Consider the following 23,663-nt stretch of genomic DNA (forward strand, 5'->3'; position numbering starts at 1 on the left):
ATGCGCGTATGAAATGCGCACATATGAGACATCAATGCACTCATAGGGTCCTCACTTGAAGTGCCCTGTCTTTCGGAGTGAGTGGGATACAGCGACGCTCACTTTCACATGAAATTCGCCCTCAATTCCAGTCCTAATTAAATCGGCCAAACATCTGTCTCGTTAATCTGTATCAGAGGGGCTAGCCTTAACAAGCTGTAACGAGCACCTGCGTAATTGCCCAATTTTAATCAGTCCGCCTGTGCGGTGGTCATGGTTGCCATGGCAACAAGGTCTATGGCCCTTGTCAGCGAAACGATTGTCCATTTGTGCACAGCGTTCGTAACCTCCGCTTAATGCTGTGAACAGCCAACTTCACAAACTGAACCAGAAGCGCTATGAATGAAATGCTATTAGTTGTAGTATTAGGGTGCGTTTAAAGCGGCACTTGGTAACTTTTTCAACTTAATAAATCCGTTTAGAAATCATTTGGATGGTTAAATAATCTGTTCTGGTGAGAATGGTTACTTTCCCCGCTCCCCCCAGCGTTCCCAGGCGGAAAACCAGCCTTGCAACATTGGGACTAACGTCCCGGTAAGTTGAAAATAGGAAGTCTCGTGAGAAGCGAGAACGAGCGAGAAAGAGCGAGAAACACGAACTGCTTTACGGAATACATAATGTACATGTCAATGTTGAATGATACTGTGTATGATGTATTACCCACCTCGGTAGACATGCTCCACACGATAAAGTTGGTGCGTCTGGGACTCATTTGTTCACCACACCGGCTCCGATCATAACAAAAGCACATGAGCAGCGGTAGAAAGGGGGAGGAGTGCGCCGGCGCGCCGGTAGTGACTTTACGACAGTGATGTGAAAAATATACGCACCGCAGCTGTAGGGGAGCTCGTTGAGAAAATCAGCAAAGCGGTGGCTAGAGTTACCGAGTGCCGCTTTAAACGACAACGATGTACTAAAAAGATTTTTTCAGTTTTCCGCATGTAGAGGACAGCGTTGTCAAAACGATCTAGGTTTACACGGATCTGTGAAAATGGTTTAAAAAAGCTGTATTCTGCTGCCAGGCCAGTAGATGGCGATGTTGCTTTGTAAAGAAACACTACGCGTCTATAGACTGAACACACAAGTGCATAATGTCACCGTTTTCACAGATTCACAGTTTTGTAGTTTACACGGAGACGATAACGGTATCGTTTTTAATAACTTGCACTTTGTAATCCGTTTTCACAAAGTTTGCGTTTTTATCGTGTAAATGAAAGACAAAAAAGTTTTCTGTTTTTAGTTGAAAAAGGTGTCATGTAAATGGCCCCTCATTAATAATGTTAAACTTTTCTGAATTTGTAATTCTTTGTGAAATTTGTATCATTTTTAATCATTTTTTATGTTATGTTATGTTTTGGAGTTGCTTGGCAATGCTGATCAGCCTGCAGTTTCTATATTAGTATGATTTCACTTTTCTATCTTTAGTTAGTGTGTAATGTTGCTGTTTGAGCATAAACAACATCTGCAAAGTTACAACGCTCAAAGGTTTTTTGACGGCCTGCTTAAGAGGCGGGCAGCTAGCGGATCGTTAGGAAAGATTAAATGAATGTGATCATTTATTTTTGGGTCTGAAATCGCTGATACAATAGCCTGGCAAGCCAGACTTACATCAAGATTTTTAGTCTGGCAACTCTCCATAGACGCGGCTTAATCCGAGGGGCGGGATAAACGGTTGTCTCTCAAATTCCCTCTGCACACAATAGGATAGCGCTACAACCAACCAGAGCAACGAAGAAGGTGACGTGGTCAGAGCGGCAAAGATCCGGTCCAGCAAAACTCCTTTTTTAAGAATGACTTAAGTGCCGTTCTTTGCTCTTTTCTTAAAGAAAAACGTAACTCCAAGTCCTCCAGAGTCGCGGCCAAAGCCGATTCGAAAGACCGCTGTTCTCCATCCGCAGCCGCCATTCTTTGTTTTCAAGTGGCAGCCGTCGCAACTCTGTCGTCATATGTTAAGCCCGCCCCCGCCTACTCTATACACGACGTGATTGGCCTGACCCAATTTAGGTTTTTGCAACTAGAAGGTCTATGGAGAGTTGCTAGACTGCCCCGGCTGCAAAATAAATTTTGCTGCCGCTAGGGTGCGTCTAGATTTCTGATACAACCATTAAAGGCAGAACAGTTTCTGTCATTTTAGTGTGTGTCTGCGTGAGGTAATTGCAGCTGCTAACACACACAAGCTCTTGAAACCCCGCCCTCTGCAGCAGCTCATTTGCATTTAAAGGGCCAGACACAAAATGGTGCGTTTTTGCAAACCCTCAAAAAGTGACAACTTTAACATGCTTTATAAAAATATCTGTGAGGTATTTTGAGCTAAAACTTCACACACACTCTCTGGGGACATCAGAGATTTATTTTACATCTTGTGAAAATGGCATTTTACCACCCATTTAATAAATACTAAATTGTATTTGATATTCTTTTTACTTAATTTTATTTATTTATTTGTGTTTCTAATTATTAAATAATACAATTAAAATGTTATTATTTTATTTGTAATGTTTTATTCATAGTGCACTGATTTAGTTATGTGGCTTATGTGTGTGTGTGTGTGTGTGTGTAGATTCTTGCACTGACAGATCAAAAGAAAATGCATCATTAATCAGATAATGAAAGTGACTGTAGTTGACATTTCAGATAAATCTTTCTCACTGTTTTTCTCATGCAGTTTTTGAAAGGATGTTGACGCACGTCCGTCTTATTATTAAACTTATCAAAGGTGTACATATAAATGCATATATGATTTCTTTCCGCCAGTCCATCAGTCACGGAAACAATGATCACAAAATGTTTTTTTCAGTAACCACCACAGACTCCAAGTTCCCAATAGTTGCAGAGCAGATGTGTGAACTTTGCACATTCAGCTCAATGTTTCAACAGGTGAGAGTTTTTTCATTACGGTTATTGACGTCAATAGAAGACAAAAAACAAGTGAAGCAATCCATGAATCAGAGCTTCCTTCTCCAAAGCTTCTGTCGGCACATTTTCCGCAGATAGATCGCTGTTTGCACTCGAGGTGTAGTAAAGTCATTTAATTTTTACGGTTTGCATTTATAGGAGGAGGAAAAAGACTAAACAAAGTAGTTGTTAATTAAAACAACAGGCTTTTATGTGGAATTCTTCTGAGCCTCATATAATTGGGAACAATAAAACATCCTGTAAAGAAGTGGCTCCTCATGATGATTCTTCTGCACTCTATTATATTTACATTAGGCTTCTGGGAATTTGCTTTGCTCTTGGTTTCCCGCGGATATATCCTTGCTGCCACTTAGGCCCCGTTTACACGTGCATGGTTATTTCTAAAAACTGAGACATTTATCTTCGTTTGTGAAAACGATTCTTTCTAAAAACTCTGGCCAGAGTAGATATTTTGGAAAACTTTGTTTGCACGTTTGCATGAAAACTGAGAAAAAACGAGTTTTAGGCAGCCGGCGTCACAGTATGTGACTATTATCGGGATTCTGATTGGCTAACGTGGGCTTGAGCTTCTCGTTACACTGCCACCTACAGGTTTGGCATGCTCTTGACGGCATATACACGGGTTCGTGTAATGAACACTTTTTCTGAAAACTGACAGGTGTGCACGATTATTTTTGAAAACGGAGAGGGGTGAAATGTCATTTATGAAAATAGCCGTCCACGTGTAAACGTAGCATTATTGTCCCTCTTTGAGTTGCTCTGCTCACTTAATAAAAAAAAAACAATTTATTTCTTTATATAGGCTCAACAGGTGCACGTGTACTTTAACCTCAAAACAATCCCAGTCTGCATATTGCGTTTCAAGCCTGATATTGGTTCTTGTGTCATTTGTGGAAGAGAAATGCTGTGTGGACTGAGCAGAAATGGCTCTAACTGTTTCCTTTGTGTACAGAGGCTACTGTGTTTCGCTTCCTTTTTCTTTGTGGCGAACGCCAGAAGAGAGAGAGAATGCCTTTTGCATTCCTCAGAAACACTTCCTGAATCAGCGCTCAAAAGAGGCTCTTGAAATTTGTGTCCGAGAAAAGGGAAGGAATAACTAACTGACCAAACAGATCATTTAGAAAGCATGGATATGTTCAGAATAGCATACGAGCTACTATATTATTTGCTGTTTTTCTGCCTGGAATACCCTGCATTTGCCAAAATATACAGTTGCATTTTAAGAGTTCGTTTCACAGGAACTAAGGGGGCAAGGCCAACCCCTGAAAAACAACCCCACGCCATAATCCCCCCTCCACCTAACTTTACACTTGGCACAATGCAGTCAGGCAAGAACCGTTCTCCTGGAAACCATCAAACCCAGACTCGCCCATCGGATTGCCAGACAGAGAAGCGATGAACTTGACTTGAACTTCCATTTCCAATATGATGAACAGGAAATAATATTAAGTGGTATTTTCCTGAATTATCTGATTGGACTGCCGTGAGTTGACATGCAAGACTGCAAAATAATATTAACACTGAATTAAACATGCAGAGGTCTTGAGGCAATAATATAATTCACTATTATTCAAAGTTGCGAAGAAACGCAAGTACACTGTAAAAAATCATTGTTGGTTTAACTTAAAAAAGTAAGTTACCTGGTTGCCTTCAAATTTTGAGTTCATTGAAATAATAATTTTTCGTTAATACAAAAAAGGAGATTGGTTTAATCAACAGAATCTCAAAATATTATGTTATCTGAACAGCATTAATTATCTAAGTGAGTGGATTTGACAAAAGAAAAATAGTTGTGATATTAAATCATGAAAATATTTTTTTTTTACAGTGTAGCGGCAGATTCTTCTGAGCTGTGTGACATGCGTCTAAGTTAAACGGATTATTGAAAAAGAAATAAGGAGGACAGGACTTGGATTTTAATGCCGACTTTAAAAATATACTTCAGTGCAGGATTCTGTGCAGGATTCAGTAAATAATATGCTAGTTATCTTATCCGAACACAGCCCGTGTCTCCATGTTGCTGTGGTTACTGGCAGAAGGCCTGTGAAGATGAAATTAGGGATTGTGATGTAATAAGGAGAAAAAAAAAAAAAAAACTAAATTAAGGCGGACATCTGAATGGCACAAGATTTCCTGCTGTCACTTTGAGGTGTACAGACAATCCCCCTCCTAAGTCCTGGCAGATCAGAAGTGTGTGGAAGCGAGTGCGTATGCGTGTCTGGGAATAGGCTGTGTGACGCACTGGCTCCAGAACACCAGCTGTAGAGCCTTGGCAACGTGACGCCGCTCTCCAGATCCCTTCCTTCACGGGCTCCGCTTGATTTCTGGGGTAAATCAATTTATTCTTTTTTAGCGCATTCATTTATATTTTTCTCAGCCTCAGCCTCTCATTCGGAGGATGCAACAGTCTGTCTGCAGACGGAGAGCTGTAAGCCGATTAAGCCAATACAAAGATACTGCAATTGCTGTGAAGCTATATAGTAAACGCCCTTCTCAGAATTATTAATCAGACAGTTATTGAATGCTTGAACTAATGAGGAAGAACTAATTACATTATTTAACTGTCAAAGTTTGGTCCTACCAGGTTTTGTTTGACGTTGGCTGTAAATTTATTTAATTTTGTTTTGTTTTGTTTTATTTCATTATTTTATACATTTGGCAGACACTTTTCCGAAGCAATATTATTATACATTTAATTTAATTTAATTTGACAGACACTTTATTTCCAAATCAATGTATTGCATTCAATGTATACATTTTATTTTATTTTATTATTTTATACATTTGGCAGAGACTTTTCCGAAGCAATATTAATTTGACAGACACTTTATTTCCAAAGCAATGTATTCATTTTATTTTATTTTATTATTTCATACATTTGGCAGACACTTTTCTGAAGCAATATTATTATATATTTAATTTAATTTAAACTATACATTTTATTTTATTTTGACTTTATTAGAATGTGACATTCAAAACCTAATTGCCTTCAGAATACATTTTTTTTGCCCCTAAACAAAACGAACTGTGGTTTATCGCTGTAAATGTGAACGGTTCTTCACCGGAATAAGGCTGCAGTCTGGACCAGACTGTTTTGCCATTGGTCAAAAGTCAATACATACCGATTAATCATCAACCCCTCACTTTTATGGGGTTTAGAAATGATAAGTACTCTGCTTTTTATGTTTTCCTGCTGTACATCCGCCCCCGTGTTCAGTTTTCCATTATTCCTAACCATACAATGTTACCCCAAGGAAGAAAGAAATCATTGCAAGTTACAACCACAATATGTGAGCGAGAGGCTGCATGTTGTAAACATTTCCCTTGGGATTGTTTGTTTTGCATTATTGCCACTGGAAACAGACCTTTATGAGCTTTCTGATTTAACAACAGTAAAAGTGAAAGCAGACATATGCAATGACGTCATCCCGATTGGGATTCAAGGAGTTCGTTCGAACTGACTGGAGGAAAAGTGTTTTTCGGGTTATAGCAAAAATAAAAGCAACATGAGCTGGTTAATCTGATCTTAGAACAGCATTAAAAGAGCAACTATGTGCATGGGTAACCAAGCTTATCTACTGTACCAGTAAAGTGTCGAGGTGGGGGAGCTGCAGTGCTCTGGTCTGCAGAAGTGTTCAGGCCTGGAAGTCCCAGACCACAAACCTCCCCAAATTCCCTTCATCCCCCCAGGTGAGGACGTGGGTGGGGGGACGAGCTGGATTCCCCCCCTCAAAGTTTCCCTTTGTAGCAATGAGATCATCTTTAAAACTTCGACTCTCAGGACGGCGTCGCAGGATTTGGCCTGTGAAGCAGTTAGCCTCGGGGTTTCCCAGCGGAGTCAGAGAATTGTTTATTTTTTGTAACGTGTGTTTTTGTTTACGCCGTCTGTGCGTCTTTCATCAGTTCAAAGACTGTCTGAATATTTGAGCAAATAAAAGAATCACTCTCATGTTTCAGTCTGCATATGTACGTGAGTCGCACTGAGTCACTGGCCTTCCCCAGGGCTGGACTAGGCCGTGCATTAGTACTTACACTGCCCTGGGTATATTTGAGGACTAGAGGCCTAGCTGTGTTCATGTATGTGTGTTTGTTTCTGTGCGTGACTGCATGCGAAACTGAAAGAGTAAGTGGCATGTTCCACAAATGCAGTACTCTTTGGTATCATGTTAGTTTTTTATTTAACACAAAATGTCTTATGATAGTATAAACTTCATCACACCAGAATATACAGTTTTATATTGTACTAATTTCACAGTTACTCTGCAAATTAATGTAGAAACAACATAAAGACAGGTGAATTTTAAATATTTGTTGTTTATGAATAAAGGCCAGTATCACTGATACTAATACTGATGTCTGGATGAAACTGATTTTTTTTAAAACATTAATGATAGACATTCAATACAGTAGAACTGAATGCTATCAATTTAAACATGTATTAGGCTTTAAAAAAAACAACAACTTTTAATTTAGGTGAACTTAATCTTCACATTAACCCATAATAATAAATGTCATATTTACTTGTGCTCTTCTTGTCTAACAGGTAGGAAATACACAGAAAATTAATAAAGTTATCAAACACAGTCTGACCTGCATTAATTATAAATTAAATATATGAAACCTTATTAAAGCTCCAATTTTCTCTGTTACCTTTGTTCTTTGGATAACATTATTGAGAGACATTGCAGCAACTGGTTTATTAGGCGCTGCACATGACTCGGATATATGGAAGCTTGTTTCCACCACAGAATAAAAAATTAAAAAGGTAATTGCGAGTTTATATCTTTATGTCTAGAAAAGATGTCAGAATTGCGAGATAATAAACTCGCAATTGACCCTTCACAGGGAGCTTGATTGACAGTTGATCTGGCCAATCATACTTCGCCATCCGCCATTTTGTCCGTCAAAGCAGTCAGGAGAGTTAGTAGATTAACATGGGAGGATTTGAACTTGAAAATCGTGTACTGTGTGTACACGAGTGTACTGACGCCTTTCCGCGGTTAAAACAACATTCCTTCTGATGTTCATTCATGTTTATTTGATGCTATAAATGAACTAGAAGGAAGAGATGATCGGTTCTCGAGCAGCTTTAACTGAGGCTCTACAGCGATCTGTCACGACACATTAAAGAGCCACAAAACTCTATTTATTGTTTAAATTTATTTTTAAAAAAAGACCAAATTTGAAAGGTGAGACTTTGTTTACTATGTTTAATTACAAAAGTAACCGAAAAGTAACCTGGTCTGTCCTGTCTGTCAGCGTGTTGTCGGTCTCCTCTCTATATATTTTTATATGAGAGCGGCGTAGCTTGTCGGACATAGCGACAGTAACTAAGGGGGGCGGGTCTTTGCGAACGGTCAATTGCGAAAGAAAAAAAAGTCATAATTGCGAGTTTTGGGATTTACTAAAGGATCTTAAGTACTAAAGGTTGCTGCAGTCAATTCGAAAATGTGTATATCAGAATATTGTGAAGAAAATGTATATTTTCCCTTAATTTGTAAAAATGCAACTGTTCACTTGCTTGTTTTTACTATGTACAGTTTACATATGCTAATGTAGATAATGAAATCAATATCTCCTTCGGTTGTCATCTCAATTTTGTGCGTCACTGATCAGTGATCTGTGAGAAGAGCGGCGATGTGATAGTGATGTTTTTATGCGATCATGTCTTAACTAATACATTCTGCTCTTTAAGAGACACTCAAATATGTGTCCAATCCGAAATACAATCATATGTGGCCAATTTAGTGACTAATCAGCAGCTGTAGATCTTTTAACCCTGAGAAGATTTAGACTATGACTCTCTTCATCAAGTTGCAGAGTCTGAGAACATCAGGGTGTCAGATTTTGGAAAATAGAGCCATATGTGTGAGTGACTCAGGAATGTGTTGGCGTTGGAAAAATGTGTGGAGAGAGAGAGAAAAAAAAGAGTGATTGCATCCTGAGGTGCAAATAGTTTCCAATCAAACCATTTGAGATGCCTGGCAAAAAACTGTGTTGAGAGTAATGGCAACAAACAAACGTGTGTTTACACAAGAAGACACTGTTCAGCATGATCGACGGGTTTGGGGAAAGAGAATAGATCATCTGATGACTCCTGGAAAGGTCAAGGGCGATTTAAAACATGTATTTGGAAAGCTTTTTGTGTTCATTGCATCTGAAAACTGACTTTACTGTCTTTATATTTGAGATTCAAAATTGAAGTTTTTTGGCTTTTAGTATGAATATGTTAATCTAGCTGTTATCTATAAGCTATTGTGCTCCAAAACAATGACAAAATTCACATTTAGAAGATATAAGCATTCAAAATGTACAACTCTCACTTCCACCGATATGGATTTTGATGACATGCACTTCAGCTTCTCATCAGATTTTCTGTCCAATCAAATGCTAGAATCTGACCCTCTGGGGCGGAGCTTCATTATAAATAGATGCTAAAGTTGCGGCTGAAATTGCTCACTTGTTCATTACTATTTTCTACATGGTGAACGGCACCATATATAGGGGATAGGGAACGATCCAGACTATGCTTTCCATTAGGGCGAAATAAGTCTGGTTTCATGTTAATGTCACGTGAACCGCCACGGCTTCGGTCCAGAGACACGATAGAACAGAGCGGGTCATGTGATCGAGTCGGCGCAGACCACAAAACGCATCGGACCCGTTTGAATTCTGCACATAATGCTGTATTTTAAAGCGATATGAAGGAGATTATCAGGAGAAACGCCCCACTCTCATTTCCCCTTATTATTTTAAAGAGACCATATTATACTTTTTTCATGTTCAACTTTCTTTAGTGTATTTTGTTGCTGTTTAGCATTAAAAAGGTCTGAAAAGTTACAAAGCATAAAGTCCCTCCGACAGGATTTATTATATCAGTGCACACTGTTTTTGAACTCCCTGAAGTCTTATCTTTGCTTCTGAAACATTCACATCACAATATTCTTCATTTAAATAATTCCCACCCAAGGCATATGCAAATAACGGGGGCTGGTTGAGTTAGTTAATAGTGTATTTAAACTAGCGGTTATGAAATTTCTCAAACTCTAAGTGGTTGTTGACCAATTACAACACATTGGTCCAGCCAACCAATCAGAGCACAGTGTGCTTTTCAGAAGGAGGAGCTTCATAGAGACAGGAACTAAACAGAGCGTTACTGACAGACTGGGAAGAGAGGTGCTGCAACAATGTCAAACATTTAAGCATGAAAAACCTGTTAGTAGACCACAAAAACAACATCAAGAAAAAGGAAATTATAGGTCCTCTCTCATATGTTTCGGCTAGAGACACCCAGCATCCAGTAAGTAAGGTGTTCATTTTTAAATCTCATGAGATTAGAAAAAAATCATAATTTTTTTAATTTTATGTGTATTTTTTGAGAAGTGCTTTGGGGTCTGAACATGAAGTTGATCACTGCTGTGTTTTAATGTCTATATTTTGTTTGGGAAAACTGAGATGACGAACAATTATGGTCGAATTTGAGCTGACAAACACAGGTTTGAGACCGACCTCTCCGCGCTTCTCCCACAGACAGAGTAAAGTCGACGTAAGACTCATCCCTAATTTATCCTTGAGACTGGAAGACAAACCGACAGTGACAGTGAGCAATTGTTTTGAGCACAGTCGTGCTATGTTTGTGACCAACAACATGCCTACAGCATCTGACAAGCGCTGGCAACACGCCTTATAGAGACTGACAGACGGCGCAAAAAAACCTCTGACTCTTCACTACGTCAGTCTGCGTGTCACCACCACCTCCTTAATGAAGGGTGCAGAGCCGTCCTGACAGCCTGCTGGGTGATGTTTACAACCTTTCAAATGGTCATTTCTTCCATCGTTTTGTTAACCCTTGTAATTACTTCTAACCAGTTGGATACTATTGTCTTGTCAGGGCTTGTAATTTTAGTCTCTGGGAAGCCTGTGGTGGAAAACCTGAAGTAGATCTTATTTTCCCCCAAACTTGTTCTTCAACTCACACATTTTGTTCAGCAAGGATGCATTAAATTGATCAAAAGTGATAGTAGTGACATTTATAACGTGACAAAAGATTTATATTTCAAATAAATGCTGTTCTTTTGAACTTCATCAGAGAATCCGGAAAATAATGTATCACAGTTTCCACAAAAACATGAAGCTTTTCAACATTTATGATTATATAAATGGTTTCTCGAGTAGCAAATCCGCATGTTTTACACGTGTCCATTTGATGCATGTAAAACATAAATGCAAGAATACATCCTTTTTGAATGGCATCTTTTTCATGATAAGAATTAAAATACATTCGCTAGTATACGCCACAAATAAAAACAAGGCTGCATTATGCATTAGTCTGTATTATGTGTTGCGCAGGATGTTAATCATTCAGCTAAAGCAACATTTTTATGAATAATTTAAGATAGCACAACCCATTGAACTGTATATACGTCGGTTCCTCACAAACTCGTTTTCATTTGCTTAAATGAAATGCCATTCTCCCTGATTAGATCCATGCAGGCTTGACTCGTTTGACTTGAGCAGTAATTTACAGCAGTAATGTTAGTTGTGACTCAATCATTTCGCAAACCCCATCACCCTTGCCTCAAAGGTTTTGACGGGAAACGGGCGTGTTTTTATTTTCCTGTTTTTGGCTATATGAAGAGCAGAGCTGGGTTAGCCAGTTTAGTAGATGTTTTTCTGTATGAATGTGTGTAGACGTCTCTGCATCCGTGTCTAATTTTCACCGCTGGCCTGGAGAGAGTTGGGCTGGGTGCGCACAAAGTGTCCCTTTGTTCCTCAGTGTCTTTTGGGATTTTCGTGTAAAGTAGTATTTCGTCAAGATGGAAAAATAAGAACATTCTAGACTAGATCAACGTTTGCAGGTTTTTAGTTGAACTCTTATTATTCATCATTGCAACACATTACTTTTCATGGCAGCTGCTTCCTTACCTTGTGACTTATTAGTGGGGTTTGCTGAGGCAAGCATCATAATTATTATTGCTCTAGGGTTGAGGATTTAAAAAGTATGAAACTTCATATGTAAAAGTAAAATCTAGCATATATTGTGTTCGTGACTACTGTTGTGCTAACTGCTCTCTTTCGTGTTTGTTTGAGGGCTCTCTGAGCGTCAATTTACTGTGTATTTTTACAAGCGTTGAGCATTGTAGCCAATCACCATCATATATGTTGAACGCAATGGCCAATCAGAGGAGTAAGGCTACGTCTACATTAATCCGGAAACATTTGAAAACAGCGTTTTCGTTTATAAATGCTCTCCGTCCACACTAGTGCTTTCAGGCGTTTTCGGACGTTTAAGTGTAGATGAGAAACTTTTGAAAAATGCCTGAAAACGCTAAATTCACCTTTACTGCGCATGCGTAAAACCCCACGGCAGATCACTGATATGATTCAGATGGAAAAATAAATACTTAAGTTATTGCGCAATTTTTCTGACAGGATCATTTTATTTTGTAAAATATCTCACCATTCACTGATGCGGTCCAGGTCGCACGCAGTCACCGTATGTTTGGTCTGAAACGCTTCTGCTCTCATGTTTTGCCTCAGGACAGTAAATTCTGGGTGAGTAAATTCAGAGTAAAAAAAAAAAAAAAAAAATTGTGAGTAAATTCTGTCATCTTTGCATGACTGTGATATGTGTGCAATGTAGACTATTTTTATTAACAGTGTGAAAGTGAATAGCACATATGGCACAATTCTGGTATAAACATGAATATCTATTGGTACAATATGCGTCACATGACTAAATTTACGTCATCGGTTTTAAATACCACCAGTTTCACAGTCCACACTACAAGGTGAAAACGGCGTTTTCAAATGTATCCACTTTGGAGTGCGTTTTCAAAAAAGCTTTGTCTTCATTAATAAAAACACCGTCTCAGTGTGGACGGAAGGACAAAACGGAGAGAAAAATATACGTTTTAAAACGAAAACGTATTAGTGTGGACATGGCCTCAGTTAGTCAAAATCCGCTTAAGGCGAGACACTACAGGTGAATAGGGTACAATTTAAAAATAATAGATATCACCATGAAACTTCCTCAGTTGATTACTTACACAAGTTCATAAAAAAAATGTATTACAAGTTTTTGAAATTTGTATGTTTAATTATGCAAATTAGGTATTATCTCATTAAATATGCACACTTTTGCATATATTTTCGGTAGATAGATCTGAACATATGATAAAGCCAGGTGCAATATTCTTTTTTCATTTTGTTTACACACAAGATGAAAAAAGATGTTCAGAGGGATTTCAGAATATATGCTTTCATTACCTAGGAAATCAAAATATACTGTCCATAGCCTTAAAAAATCGATTTTCGCCATATTTTTGGGATTAAAATGTCCCATAAATCAAGCCAGGAATGATTTATTAACAAATCCCTCAGAACATATCTTCAGAATACTGCTAAGTGTATAACTGGAAAGTTTGGTGTACATTGGTGCTACATAGGCTGAGATGTTTCTACTGGAGGATTACAAAAAAACCATTTTGAGAAAAAGGCATTTAAAGATTTGTAATGTAAAAAATCATACTTTTTTAGTAGAAACAACTATTTACTGACACAATATCTTATCAAATAATTAGCAACAACAATACAAACCACCTAAATCACATCAAAACTTATAAACATAGCATGTATGGCCTTCAACTGAGCAGAAAAACAGTCAAAAACACACATCTAAGTGTCAGAGCGCGTCACGTGATGCATCTGAACCAATCATGCGTTCAGAAATTGACATCAGCCAATGAGATTTCGCTTTTAGGGTTAAATGCCCATTTTACTTTCACGATTGGTTGCTGATTAAAAGGAAATGACCATATTTGGATCCGACAGCATTGTACAGAAGAGAGAGAGCTTTCCAGACATGTGCGTGATTAAAGGAAGAACACAGAGATCGCGGAGCAGCGCGTTGATTAAGAACGCCAACTTTTGTTGCATTTCGGAGAAATCTGCAGACGCAAATAGACAAAGTGTAGTAAAATAAAGACCTAAATATGTATTTTGGACTTTTTTTCACCACAAGCCTGAAAGAAGACATGTTATTGTAGACAAATAGCCAAAATCTCAAAATTGACCAGTGAAAAAAAAACTATGTTTTTGCCTGCCATGTCTCGCCTTGAAGGATTAGTTCACTTTCAAATAATTTTTTCCCTGATAATTTACTCACCTACATGTCATCCAAGATGTCCATGTCTTTCTTTCTTCAGTCGAAAATAAATTATGGCAACCAACGGTTTTAAGGTTCAAATGTCAGTCTCAATGCAGCTTCAAACGCTCGAAACGATCCCAGCTGAGAAATTAAGGGTCTTATCTAGCGAAATGATCAGCCATAAAAAAAAAAATGTGTAGAGACTTTGAAGCTGCATTGAACAGCTGAATGGTTGGTTGCCATCGAAGACCATTATGGAGAAAAATCCTGGAATGTTTTCCTCAAAAACCTTAAATTTCTTTTCGACTGAAGAAAGAAAGACATGGACATCTTGGATGACATGTAGGCGAGTAAAATATCAGGAAATTTTTATTTGAAAGTGAACACAAGCCACAAACTTGTGAATCCTTCAACGAAGGTTAAACACTATGTAAATAAGAGATTTATATAGATTTATATTCAAACATAAAATTTACGTCCAATCATTGAATTCGGTCTGAACGCAATGATACGTTGTCCTACCTGCCTGTCAACATATGTATTTCAATACCTCCACGCACCTGCTCACACAGACATCACACGTCATCAGTGCGTTTAATGCTATGCAGAATTAGACAGACGTCAGTCACCGAGCAGCGCAAACGAAACAGCAGCCGCATTATACAGTTCCTCCTGAACCAAAACCAGCTGATGCTCCGTTCACCATAACTACTGTAATTTGGAAGAGAGATGGAAAACCGTGACGTTATACTCTGAGCGGTTTGTGACTCGAATGCATCATTACAGCACTATTATCAACGCTGGAATGAAACTGCAGCAGTCAGGTGGTACAGATCCGAGCTCTTTAAGTGTTTATGTTCATTATTATTGCAATGTTATGTGCTTTGAGACATGAGCTAATTCAGCGCCATCTCTCGTGAAGCTTTGCAGACTCTGCTGTGTGCGTTCATGTGTTTGGTGACGCTCTGAAGGGAGTGCGGGATCTCATGCTTTCAAAGCTAGCTCGCTATATATCTAACCACTCTGAAAATTGCCAACCCTTCGATAAAACGATAACGATAGTTATCGCGATATAACTTTTCTCGATAAAACGATATCAAGAGTTCGATAAATGTTCGATAATGTTTATGCGGCAAAAACGGAACGAAACTCATTTGAACCGTTCAGCTCAAAGTCCAAACGGCAGCGCAGCGCGAGCTCACTAGAGCAGATGTGATCGGTCTCGGTCACGAGATCCAGTGAGAAGCGCTTGAATTCAGCGAAGAACACAAATGTCTCAGTGATTTAAACCAGTTTAAAGGCAGATGAAACCGCGCTGACGAACAGGAGAAACACTGTGAGCAACGATACAGTCAGAAGCTTTTCCGTCGACACATTCCCATCGTTTACCACGGATTTACTGTAACGTTAGCCTAGTAATATTAACTGCACTATGAAATGTGGGATATGCATATTCAATTGTATTATAATATTAATGTAGACAATGTATTAAAGGACTAATGTAATATAATTACATTATTTTAAAAAGTATTTAGGCTACTGTTTTTCATACAAATACCATAGAAACTATAAAGTAACATTTTGCCATGATAGTGAGGTGCTGTAGGCTATGCCCGGTTTTATGCTGGATGACCAATGGTTAATTTTAATAAAACTCTTTAGCACATGCAGAAACTAAGAATTATTTTTTTCTATTAAGATATTTATTTTGTTAAGGAAAAGGACAAAATGTTTGAATGTTCTAACTCAGATTTGGCAAATATTCACCTGTTTGGCAAGTGTTTGTCATGATATGTTCTGACAATAAAGAGTAGTTTAAAAACACAATTAACGCTCTGGTTTCTACAACTTTCACTTAGGAGCAAAAACGTTGAGGCAAGTTAAAACTGCCTTTAAACTTAAAAAAGAAATAAAGAGTTGACATTTATTGTGATAGTTATCGATATCGACTGATACAAAAAAATTATCGTGATATTTTTTTTTGCCCATATCGCCCAGCTCTACTTTTAAGCCATCTTTTTAAAATTGTAATGCGAGTTTTCATGAGTGCAGAATTCAGAGAGGTTGTGCTTTAGAGATTGACAGCCTTATAAATGGAGGGTTATTTTCTTGCTTTCTGCTTATTACAGTTTATACAGTTTATGCATAAAATTGTTTTTCATTCTGCTAAGTGCACTGCAACGTTTCTGGATTGACAACCGTAATGCGATGAATGACAGGATAACCAATGGATGAGACAAAATGGGACATTTTTTTTAAGGACTTAATTCAACATTTTTTGCTCTGTTACCAGAATTGGTAATTTTACTGATATTTGTATAGAGTTTGACTACTGAAATGTTGGTATCGCAACTCTAATATGAATTACTAATAGAACGGCAAGCACAGAGACGGTGACAGTCACATCTCTCTCAAGCATCACGGTGAAACCAGACATCGCTAATAAGAACACAATTCACACTTTTAGTCACACTGAATTGGATGAAATGGGTGTTTGTTTATGCAGGTTGCTTGATGCGTTTGTGAAAATTGAAGGGATTATGTATATGGGAACTTTTTATCCCAGTAATGACATAATTTCTGGGGCAGTGTGGTGATTATGACGAGGTTTATTAATTGTAGACAGTAATCTTCTCTTATGCTTACCATTATGTTATGGTTCCTGTAGATTAATTAAATGGTTCTGTTTGTTCATTACCAATTGTGCTGATAATAATTATTTATTATTACAAAATAAAATCTTAAACAAAACCAGAAATATTACTATTACACTGTACAAAAAATATATAATATTTAAGAAAAGAATAATAATAATAAATGAACAGTACTGAAAAATAACAGTAATATTTAGTAATAACAGTACGCGTAAATATCTTAATTCCTTAATTTTCAAGCATTAAACCATCAAGCTTTTATGCATGTTATAAGAAACCCAAACTCAGAGCAGACGCATTTTTTTTTTTCACTTGTTTTATCATCTGTAAAATTGTACGTTGATTGCTTTGTATTATCACACCTCTCTTCAACAAGAATTATGATCTCAGGTATCATTCATGCACACAAGGTCTTAATACTGAGGCGATTGTTTAAATCTTTAATCCTAAGTGTGAGCAAACACCATTAATCATTACATTTCCAGTCAGAAAGTATCTGAATGGCTTCTCTGACCTCTGGATCATCTCCTGGATGTGTCTGTGACCCCTCGTGTCCTTTCCTAATGTTTGGGTTTCTTAAATCTCACCTCTTGTCGAGCCAGACAGTGGCGTTTCCAGTGCCGAGATCTCTTCCCTCCTCCCAAGGAAATGTTGATGTTGTGTCTTGCATGGGGTTTTTCCAGTCTCAAAGGGCTATTTCGGTCGGACAAACCGTGAGGTGTGGGTGGGATCGCTGGAGAGTAGCACCCACGCGCACGGCCTGGGGAGGTGAGGGAAAAACTTCAGGACATGAACCAACATGGGTGAGACATTACAGAATGTGCAAAAATAGACACGTTTCCATTCCACCTCAAGGTGCCCTCAGGGCGGAAATTACCGGATAGATTCTCCAAGGACAGCGCCAGATGAAACAATACAGCAGAGAATGAGAGGATAATAGAAACTCAACTTGTTGTCATAAAGCTCTATGCTAAAATGCTGATTTTAATATGTAACTTCAACACGCTTTGTCTTGTTGCAATGTCGGTGAAAGGCCTGTATGTAAATAAAAAATTGTTTAGGCTACACGTTCTCATATGTTACCTGGACCAAGAAATTCACGTTTATTTGACAGCTCCAGGGCTTTCGTGAAAACTACAGATTGTACTTCCTCATTTTTGTGTTCCCGAGTAATGAGTAATGGTGCGTTCAAGTCCTCCTGGAAAGTGCGTACGCACGATGTGGGAAGTCGTGTTTACGACGGCCGGTGCATTCAAGTCACTTTTCGTCGTAAGATGGCGGAGTACTTTCTCTTAATTAATTACACAAAAATACAGCGAGGTTCTTAAACTCTAGTTCTAGAAAATGAAGAACAAAGATTTGCATACGGTGTGCTTTGGTTTTTAATGTTTTTAGTTAATTTGCGAAGCTACTGCAAACTTTATCGTTACATATTACATTGTTATTTTATAATGCTATCATATTCTGTGCAGGCAATTAGCTTACTGCGCTGTAAATAGAAAAGACTGACAAGCTAAATACCTTATTGTGGTATTTCGCCATGTTTCTCAGTGACACGCCCACAACTCGTAAAGATCGGGGCTTAGAGAAAATCCCGAGCTTCCCACTCGTATTTACGACATCAGCATTTAGTGCGTTCAACTCGTAAATACAATCTATACGAGATGACTTGAACGCACCATGGTTCCTATTAACACGAGTTATTGTAACAAGTTTATCACTGAAATTTATATTGAAACAAAGCCCATTTTGCAAGCAGTGAAGTAGGCTACCCTTTTAACTATCTAATGCAGTCCATTTTTTAAAGTCCCCCTGTGGTGAAAATCAAGTTTTTAATTATGTTTATATGTCATGTGGTGTTTTTAATTTGCTAAGTCAACACCATTGAGTACTTTCTCTTTAAAACTGCAGTGAACCAAAGACAAAAACACGGTTAGAAATCGCTGGTGTTTCTGACGTCACCAACTACCTTGTTAGCATAATCATGTTAGCATTTCATTAACAGCGAGCAAGGAAGTGTTATCACGGTATTTTTGTTGTTGTTGTGAAAAATCAGGTAGATTTTAGAGCAATATAGCGGGTGTATGATGTAGCCTATATTACGATGATATGATTAACTAGGCTATGCTTTCTCCACTGACATTTCTGAGTTGTTCAAAGCGTTTCTGATGATTGTTAGAAGGCAGAATATGGCGAACGGGAACATAGTTCGTGTAACATTAGCATTATTAGCTGTTTGATAACATAGTAAAGCAAAGCCTACTCATATTAATTACCGTTATGTGTCAGACATTGTAAAGAGCGATACCATTGTTGAGCGTTACCTCAGTAAAGTTGCCCGAGTGAATGTGCCGTTGTGAGTGGGGGCGGGGCTAATTAGCATATTTATGAATCTGCGCATACCAAATGAGGCAAGGCTGAAGAGTTACATTCAAGCTATTTTAAGGCATGAAGTTTTTTTTACAGGAAAAAAAACGTTTAAAAATGTCATTTTGGTGATCAAAGATGAGTTTTAAGAGATAAAATGATTGACTACAGGGGGACTTTAAAGATTATGCATTGTTCAATTACATATAGCTACTATTGACATTGACAAGCTGGCTGAAAATATGCAAACTTTTCCTTTAAATGTCCTTTAAGTTACATGTAGGAAAATGTGTATTTTATTTTTGAATAATGACTTAATCAACTTTAAGTTCTTTAAGTTACCTTTTAATTACATTTTAAAAACATTTATCTAATATTTAAATTAATAGGCCACTAGACTAATTAAAACTGTGCCTTTTAGAGAGTTGATGAAACCAAAATGTGTTCATTTGAGTTATGTGGTGTTTTTAACAACTCAATTTAAGTGGTAATTAAGTGGAAATTATGTTTTCAACAAAAGAACATAACATGTACGTATAGCTAAACAAAAGTCAGTGTAACTTTTTAATTGAGTTTGACCAGCAGCACCTTCTTTAGAGGTGTTTACACGCAGGATTATGGTTTTATCCCTGCGTGTGACGATCATTATTTATATGTCATGATTTATCAGTGCAATTTACCAGCTATTTCTCTTGCACGCGACACCCAGACTGTGGAATGCTACACTTCGAGTGTGTGTGTGATAGTGGGTGGTTTTCTGTTTTGCACCACTGGACAGCACTGTCTGTACTGTATATGCCTGAGCTTCACAGCCAAGAAAAACGCCTGCATATCCACAATAACACACGCATTTAAGCGCACAATTTACACAGTAACACTGAACTAAAAGGAATTGAGAATAATGAGACTGTTGTCTTCTGCTTATGTCTGAATTAAATGCATGGCATGTCTGTTATTTTTCTGTTTATTACTTTAAGGCTGCACTGTATTGTATAAAACACTATATGAATAAATGTGACTTGACCAGGGTCAAGATTGACCAATATTTTATTTTATTGTATAGCATTTACATATTTTATTTCATTATTTACAGCACGTTTTCTGTTTAAGTTTATTATAGCCTATTTGATTTCATTGAACCACAGATTTTTCTGATTGAGAATTTATTTAAATGAGCTAATATAGATTCAATATTTAATAGCATTTGACATTTATGGACAACATACAATGTGTTTTTATATGGCTATGGAATAAAAGCCCACACATGTTTAAATGTTTTAAATCCAGTGTGTGTGAGTATGTTTATTTGTGCCTGAGACGTGTGCGTGTGTGTGCGCGTGTGTGTGTGGTGGAGTAACGAGGTCACCATTCTACTGACTCAGGAATAAAATGACACCCTATTACTGACAAGACAATGACGCTTCATCCTTTAATCTCTCTCTCTCTCACACACACACACACACACACACACACACACACACACACACACACACACACACACACACACACACACACACACACACTTCCTGACATATATGAAGACTCAGCACAGTGTTTGATTGGCATTCAGTCCCTCATCAGACTGTGCCTGTGAAGTCTTCAAACCAGCATCCTCAGATCATGATGTTGATGTTGATCATGAAGTTTCCATTTGAATATTTCCATTTCACTCAGTCTTTATATCTGATGTTCATCTGCAATGCTGCACTATATTGATATTTCTCACAGTATTTAGATATTTTTTCTTCAGCAGTAGATTTAGGCCGAACTGCTTAAATAAGTCAGTTCAAACATTATCTTGTGGATTTCACAATCAGGTGTACTATCTATTTTTGGTTTTGTAAACTTTATTTTGAGATAAACATTTGAAAATCTTCCACTGACTTGCTTTATTAGAACATTCAGTATTATATAATGTAAAAGCTGCTCAAACGGTTCAACATGGGGGAAGCAACAGCAAGGTCAGTTAGATTCCCAGTGAATGCATTAACTAATAAAAGATAAATATTGAAAATATTTGATATTGCCTTTCAAAATCAAATTGTCTTCAGACCAGGGTCAGAAGATTCTGGCATTTTTTTAATCATTAATTTTATCTTTGTTTTGTTTAGATTTATTTTGTTTAGATTTATTTTATTGGAATGTGCCATTCAAAATCTAATTGGATCAAACATTGGTCAAGATAGCCTATTTAATTTCATTCATTTTTTTATTTATAAAAAAAAAGTATTAACTTTATTAGAATGTGCTTCAGCAGGGTCAGATATTGACCAAGAAACTGGTGCCTTTTATTTCATTTGATTTCATTTACTTAAATATTTGTATTATTATTTTTGTTCTGGGAAAAAAATATCGTCTTTATTAGAATGTGCCATTCAAAATCTAATTGTCTTCAGACCAGGGTCAGACACTGACCAAGATACTGGTTTATTTGATTTAATTAATTAATTTAGTTTGAAAACCAATCACTGATCTCATTAGAATGTGCCATTCAAAATCAATTGGTTATTTTTCAAATCGAAAATGTACATCATAAATGCATGTTAATTGGTCATCTCTTTCTGATTCAGAATTTTATTTACACAGAACCAAAGCCTAAAACTTACGCTTATACCTAAAACATGTTCCAAACGTTGATTTTTCCTTTCCTCAGAATCTGAGCAATTTTAATGCCATTGCATGTTGTAGCGCATTTGGTTGGCAATGGCATTGTTTTCATTAGTGTATTACTGTAAACTTGCATCATGTGATCCGCTGTCACGTCCTCGCGCGTTGGCCGCGTCTCCACCAAGGACAGCTCAGTTTGACACAAGAGGTGCGACCGAGCCATGATCGACCAAGTTACATGTCACACTCAAGCAGCCCGAGTCGAGTCGCTAGTGATCTGATGAGAAAGAGACAAAGTCAAGACAAAGTCAAGACAAAGTCATGGTTTCTGGGGTTGGGTTGAAACGAGCGCGCACTGTACCTACGTCCCGTTTACAACCGATGCTCATTATGAGGGTTTGCAGAAACAATCACAGTGAGACGATGTACTGTATGTTGCATTTAATGGTTCAGCGATTAAATGCTTAATTATCTCTGATGGAGGAAAATAAACATCATGCTTTGTTCTTTTTAGCTCAAGCCACACCTGCAGATTGCTAAGTAATGGAGATTAATTGCAAAAAAATATTTAATAATTACAAACAAAATATGGCGAAACAAAAATAAAATGGTGTTTTTAAGTTATTATTGGTGGTTTAAGTTGTATAAATAATGAGTAGCTATTACTCACTAACACGGCAAGCAGACTATATCATCCAAACTCTGCAGGTTCAAGTCTGGACTTCTGTATGTACGGATCCTTTCCCCCTCTTTTACCCTATTCATCTCTAATATACATGTCTTAAAATAAGAAAGGATAAAGGATATGATCTTAAAGACAAATTGAACTATTTTTCAACTCATTGAAAGTGTGAATCATCTGTGACGCACTCAATGTAAGGACAGGTGTCAATAAGTTCAAAAAAGCATTTTTTTTTCTTCAATGGTGCATCATTTATGAATGTAAAGATTATTTGATCTTTCCCAGATTCAGTGTAACCTCTTGATGAAACCTCAAGGAAAACGTCTATTTGTATTGAGTCTATTTGTGTTGTAAAATAATAAATATTAATAATAATTTAAAAACTGAAAGACTGTACAGCGTTGTCCAAAATACCACAGTGATTTTTCAAATATAATTTGAACATGGAAAGAGCTTTAGGTTTTAAAAAAAGTACAAAAAAACCCATTTGTTCATTGGACAAATTGAACTATTTTTCAACTCATTGAAAGTGTGAATCAGTCTGCTGGTAATTTAGTGTTATTTTCACAATAAAATAATTTCAAATTACTGCTGTCAAACACAAACACACTATATACATAGACATAGATTCATAGTGTCATTTTATAGTAGAGTATACCCATATACATTTTTTTCAGTTGAGAAAAAGTCAATCGATTAGTCCCCTGCATATAACATTTTAGGAAAAATCACATTCACACAGTATCCACAGCATATGATATGATGGACTAAAGGATGAAACGTTGCTGTTAGTATATGATTTTAAGATAACTACATTTTCTAAAGCATAAAAACACAGCACGAATATTCCCTCTCTTTCCACTTGTCTAATTGGCGAATCGTCACAGGATATTTTGCAACTTAAAAACACGTGCGTATAAAAGTAATGTATTGGGCAGGAAACAGTGGGTGTTTGGGCGAGCCGGACAGGTTCAGCCTTCATACCTGCGTAGGTGTGATCGTTTTAATTCCTGCCACTGCAGTTTAACTGGTTCAGTTTGAAAAACCAGGAGTGTGTTATGAAAATAACTTATTTTCGTGGAATTCCAAACATTTATTAAAACAGAGATTGCACAAAACAATCCGTCTTTCCTGGGATTTGCTCGCATCTGAAGAACATCACAAAGTCTTAAACTTCCAGTGCTGAACGGAAATACGACGAATATAATTTGTGTGCTCCCATTTGCCCCAATAGCAAAATAAAAAAAAA

General features: G+C 37.3%; 1 protein-coding gene across 4 annotated transcripts in view; it reads right to left on the reverse strand.

Annotated features, from left to right (window-relative positions):
* LOC307001110 (transcription factor JunB-like) overlaps positions 1 to 19,123 on the reverse strand; it is a 52,160-nt gene extending 33,037 nt beyond the window's left edge. Inside the window, exons 1-3 of one of the 4 annotated variants that reach the window (XM_079617282.1) lie at positions 19,083 to 19,120; positions 17,346 to 17,518; positions 12,416 to 12,506 (exon numbers count right to left, since the gene is read on the reverse strand). The gene's annotated coding sequence lies outside the window, so the exon portion shown is untranslated. Of the gene's footprint in view, positions 1 to 12,415; positions 12,507 to 17,345; positions 17,519 to 19,082 lie in introns of all 4 variants that reach the window. The other 3 variants (XM_079617278.1, XM_079617276.1, XM_079617281.1) reach the window with 3 other exon arrangements.
* Between the last annotated feature and the right edge of the window lie 4,540 nt (positions 19,124 to 23,663).

Source organism: Phoxinus phoxinus, assembly GCF_949152265.1.
Source record: "Phoxinus phoxinus genome assembly, chromosome: 6".
Taxonomy (NCBI): domain Eukaryota; kingdom Metazoa; phylum Chordata; class Actinopteri; order Cypriniformes; family Leuciscidae; genus Phoxinus; species Phoxinus phoxinus.